The 5,258-nt window shown below is 45.0% G+C and overlaps 1 long non-coding RNA gene across 2 annotated transcripts; it reads left to right on the forward strand.

The window, feature by feature from the left end:
• Nucleotides 1–2,124, forward strand: LOC110533757 (uncharacterized). 2 transcript variants are annotated; one of them, XR_005036567.2, is made up of 3 exons: nucleotides 13–280; nucleotides 1,058–1,252; nucleotides 1,885–2,124. It is a non-coding gene; the product is annotated as an uncharacterized LOC110533757 (long non-coding RNA). The 2 variants fall into 2 exon arrangements; XR_016486321.1 differs by lacking the exon at nucleotides 1,058–1,252 and having other exon boundaries at nucleotides 1–280.
• The last annotated feature ends 3,134 nt before the right edge of the window (nucleotides 2,125–5,258 follow it).

The raw sequence follows: 5,258 nt of genomic DNA on the forward strand, positions 1-5,258 counted from the left end.
AGGTTCACCTTCACTGCTCAAACAGGGAGAGGCAGAGTGAGGAGCACGGGAGAGAAAGAATAGAGAGAGGAACTTTAAAGAGAGGTGAGACAGGGAGATTAAGAGAACGTGAGACAGCAATTGAGAGAGACAGATAGTGACAGGGGACAAAGAGAGAGAGAGAGAGAGAGAGAGAGAGAGAGAGAGAGAAAGAGAGAGAGAGAGAGAAAGAGAGAAAGAAAGAGAGAAAGAAAGAAAGAAAGAAAGAAGTGTGTCCTTCACGCTTTCTTCAAAGACAAACGTAAGTGGCTTTTTAATTCAACCTTGCGGTACACTGTGATGTCATGATGTCATCACTTCCTGTTTTCTTTCCAACGTAGTCTCATCCACAAGGACGTGTTAAGGATACATTACAAGGATCATAAACGTCACATATAGTGAAAACCAATACCGGGAAAGTAACCCAATGACAATTAGCGTCTGGTGGCTTAATAAGTAAGGGATAATGATGGACTTTTAATTAAGCCAATGGCAGTGGTGTAAAGTTCTTAAGTAAAAATACTTTGAAGTACTACTTAATTATTTTTGGGGGTATCTGTACTTTACTTTACTATTAATATTTTGGACAACTTTAACCTTTACTTCACTATAGTCTTAAAGAAAATAATGTACATGTGGTAGAACGTCATCCTCTTCCTCCATGGAGTAGCCTCATCTGGCCTCCATATGCAAATAATGCATGTTACTATACTGCGGAGCTTAGCATAGTCTTGGATGTTTCCTTTTGTCTGCCTGAGATAAGTCTTTCTTTGCTGGTTCCTCAAGCTGATTGAGTGTCAAAAGAGTCTCTACTTTTGGCAGCCTTCATAGATACGAGTTGAAATGACTCTCAGGACAATTAGGTGAAGCTCACATGTGTTGTTCAGACAATCCGTGATCTACCAAATAACAGATCATTCATTCTCATGTTACTTGATTGTCTTTTCTCATCAGAGAGTTGGACTGTACTGTCTACTTCAAGACATATGGGAAACCGCACTGTGAGCAAAAATAACATTACTCTCCACTCTCTCCACAGGGGTCCAGGTATCCAGGCACGCACCAGCTGAGACAGAAACATTTTAACACTGGAGATGTACCTTTTTACCACCTTCGTACAAACAACCCTTTCGTTTTGCACAACAATGAGCCGTGAAGGGAAACCAGTGGGGCTGCTATCCGGTTGAAGTGTTAGGCATTAGCCGATTGCTAACATCAGCAGGCTCACCGCAATGTAATTCAAAGCATTAAATCATTAGACACTAGCCACTCGCTAACGTTGGCCCAGGTCGTCCAATGTAAATCGAACAGACCAGAAGGAAAAACAAATTAGGGTGTTTATAATGCGAACACGGTTGACAGTTGCTTGTGGGAGTAGGTGAAGGAAGTTATCAATCAGGCTCTGGCCTGGTTCTGTTGGTTGGGTGAGCTGCCTTGTCGGCCTCCTCAGAGCAGAGAGTGATTAATGACTGCTAGGGTGGCAGGCAGCGGCATGGTGGCAGACCTGAACTAATGAATTATAACTCGCTCAATGGCCCACAAAGGGCCAGTTCATTTAACAAAGGCCTGAAGCACACCTTTCTCCATGGCAACTGCACCTGTCTTTACTTCAAACACAGTCAACACATTGGATTGTGTTGTTGTTGTGCTAATATGATATTACATATTTTGGATGCATTTCTATTGACAGCTGGCCATTTGAGATCCGCCGTGAGCATAATTACGATGGTCATAAATGTACATATTCCTCACAATAAAAGTGAAAAGAGATCTCTGTTGCATTCCTTTGTTAGTCTCCATCATGTCATCCCACAGAGTGGTCATCCCTTCATCCTTCCCTCATCTCTCCTACCTCCTTCTCCACAGGTGTTGGTCAGGGGTTCACCATGTCAACCAAGACGCTGATGACACGGGTCCAGGAAGAGCAGTCCCACCAGATGTCCCACAGCATGGCGCCGGCCTCGCAGATCCAGAAGAAAACCTTCACCTCCAGATAAAGGCACCCTGGTACACACCCCCTGCTTCCTCATCATGACATAGATCATGTTTATCCAATGCTTATTATAAAAAACATTGATATAATAAATAAAGAATTTCCAGAAGAGATTTAGTTGAATATGGTGTTCTGTATATACAGTATATATACAAAAGTATGTTGAAATTCAAATTAGTGGATTGACTATTTCAGCCACACCCGTTGCTGACAGGTGTATAAAATCGAGCACACAGCATGCAATCTCCATAGACAAACATTGACAGTAGAATGGCCTTCCTGAAGAGCTCAGTGACTTTCAACGTGGCACCGTCACAGGATGCCACCTTTCCAACAAGTCAGTTCGTCAAATTTCTGCCCTGCTAGAGCTCACCCGATCAACTGTAAGTGCTGTTATTGTGAAGTGGAAACGTCTAGGAGCAACAACGGCTCAGTCGCGATGTGGTAGACCACACAAGTTCACAGAATGGGACCGCTGAGTGCTGAAGCGCGTAATGCGTAAAAATCATCTGTCCTCAGTTTTCTATGGCCAAGCAGCCACACGCAAGCCTAAGATCGCCTAGCACTTTGCCAAGCGTTGGCTGGAATGGTGTAAAGCTCTCCGCCATTGGACTCTGAAGCAGTGGAAACACTTTCTCTGGAGTATTGAATCATGCTTCATCATCTGGCAGTCCGACTGACAAATCTGGGTTTGGAGAACACTAATGCATAGTGCCAACTGTAAAGTGGGCTGGAGGAGGAATGATGGTCCGGGACTGTGAAGACAAATCTTAGCGCTACAGCATACAAGCCTTCCCAGACAAGTGGAGGCTGTTATAGCAGCAAAGGGGGACCAACTCCCTGATCTTGGAATGAGATGTACGACGGCAATGTAGTGTATCATACACTTGCTTTATGGAAACCTGTCCTGCATTGGAGAAAAGTAGATGTTGACCGTCCAAGTAGTATGTTTTGATCATGTTCATCCAGTGGATGCAAATACACTTCTAAAGACCCAGTTTCCTTAGCACAATATATCCTGTAATTTATTCATCCACTTCATTGAAAACTGCTTGCATGGAAGTAAAGTACAGTCAATGTTGACCAGCCAAGTATTACTGTCTATTACCGGATATGTGCATAGCTAGACAGATGAAAAGTGCCCTGTATATAATGGAGCCCTGGTTTGTTGTGGGTTGTGGGATGACATTAGAGCTTTTAAACAAGGACATGAGCGGGTGGCAGTTATTCTGAGCTCATTGAGACAGCAGCGCAGTGACGCAGTGTGTGTCCGGAGTGTGTGAGTGTTTGCTTAAAGGCAGTATTAGAGCTACACTTACGTGCATAAACACGTGGTGCACACAAGTCAATGTGGATAAAGTTGCCTATAGATTTTAGATTACCCTCGTACACTGTATGCAGACTTGCACATTCACATACACACGTCATTGAGACCCTCTCCAGAAAGAGAGACACGTTGGCGCTTTTATTGAGATACCTCCGGATGAGCAGTCAAACTTGTCTGTCTCTCCCTGCCAAAGTCAGCCTTCAATCCCCAGAACAGCCCTGATTCACCACAGAGCTCACCCATGCTCATATAAGCATATGTAACAGATGTGAAACGGCTAGCTTAGTTAGCGTGGGCGCTAAATAGCGTTTCAATCAGTGACGTCACTTGCTCTGAGACCTTGAAGTAGTAGTTCCCCTTGCTCTGCAAGGGCCGCGGTTTTTGTGGAGCGATGGGTAACGACGCTTCGAGGGTGACTGTTGATGTGTGCAGAAGGTCCCTGGTTCGCGCCCGGGTATGGGCGAGGGGATGGTTTACATTGATGCTGTTGACCCGGATTACTGGTTGCTGCGGAAAAAGGAGGAAGGTCAAAAGGGGGGTGAGTGTAACAGATGTGAAACGGCTAGCTTAGTTAGCGTGGGCGCTAAATAGCGTTTCAATCAGTGACGTCACTTGCTCTGAGACCTTGAAGTAGTAGTTCCCCTTGCTCTGCAAGGGCCGCGGCTTTTGTGGAGCGATGGGTAACGATGCTTCGAGGGTGACTGTTGATGTGTGCAGAAGGTCCCTAGTTCGCGCCCGGGTATGGGCGAGGGGACGGTCTAAATTTGTACTGTTACACATACACCAACCGACATTGACTCAACGACTGCCCACACACTCCGCACACAAATACTGCACACACATGTACAGACAGATGACTCACATTTAAACACACACACACATACACAAACACACCATACCATACAGATACCATACATGTACCATACACCATACCATTATGTGTATGGCACCGGAGGAGATGGCTGCCGTCTTACGGGCTCTGAACCAATTGTGCTATTGTGTGTGTTTTTTTCACGTTATTCAAAGCTTATTTTGTACATGCTGTTTCTGCCACCGTCTCTTATGATCTAAAAGAGCTTCTGGATGTCGGGGAGCCTTGTAAGGATCCAACAGCGAGTGGGTAATCCGCCTCTACCATCAGTCCTATTAATGTGCAATCATTGGATAATAAACTGGATGAGTCCCTACCAACGGGACATTAAAAACTGTAATATCTTATGTTTCACAGAGTCGGGGCTGAACGACGACATGGATAACATATAGCTGGCTTGGTTTTCCATGCATCGTCAAGATGGAACAGCTGCCTCCGGTAAAACAAGGGGTGGCAGTCTGTGTCAATTAGTAAACGGCAGTTGGTGCACAAAATCTAATAATCAGGAAGTCTCAAGGTTTTGCTCGCCTGAGGTAGAGTATCTCATGATAAGCTGTAGGCCACACTATTTACCACCAACAACCGATGCTGGCACTAAGACTCAACGAGCTGCATAAGCCATAAGCAAACAAGAAAATGCTCATCCAGAGGCGTCACGCTTCTAGTGGTGAGGGACTTTAATGCAGGGAAGCTTAAATCAGTTTTACCTAATTTCTACCAGCATGTTACATGTGCAACCAGGGGGGAAAAAAACTCTAGACCACTTTTATTCCACACACAGAGACACGTACAAAGCTCTCCCTCACCCTCCATTTGGCAAAGCTGACCATAACTCTATCCTCCTGATTCATGCTTACAAGCAAAGACTAAAGCAGAAAGTGCCAGTAACTCGCTCAATACGGAAGTGGTCAGACGACGCAGATGCTAAGCTACAGGACTGTTATGCTAGCACAGACTGGAATATGTTCCGGGATTATTCCGATTGCATTGAGGAGTACACCACATCAGTCACTGACTTCATCAATAAGTGCATCGATGACATCTTCCCC

This window comes from Oncorhynchus mykiss, chromosome 2 (genome assembly GCF_057628025.1).
Source record: "Oncorhynchus mykiss isolate SJ-2025 chromosome 2, ASM5762802v1, whole genome shotgun sequence".
Lineage (NCBI taxonomy): Eukaryota > Metazoa > Chordata > Actinopteri > Salmoniformes > Salmonidae > Oncorhynchus > Oncorhynchus mykiss.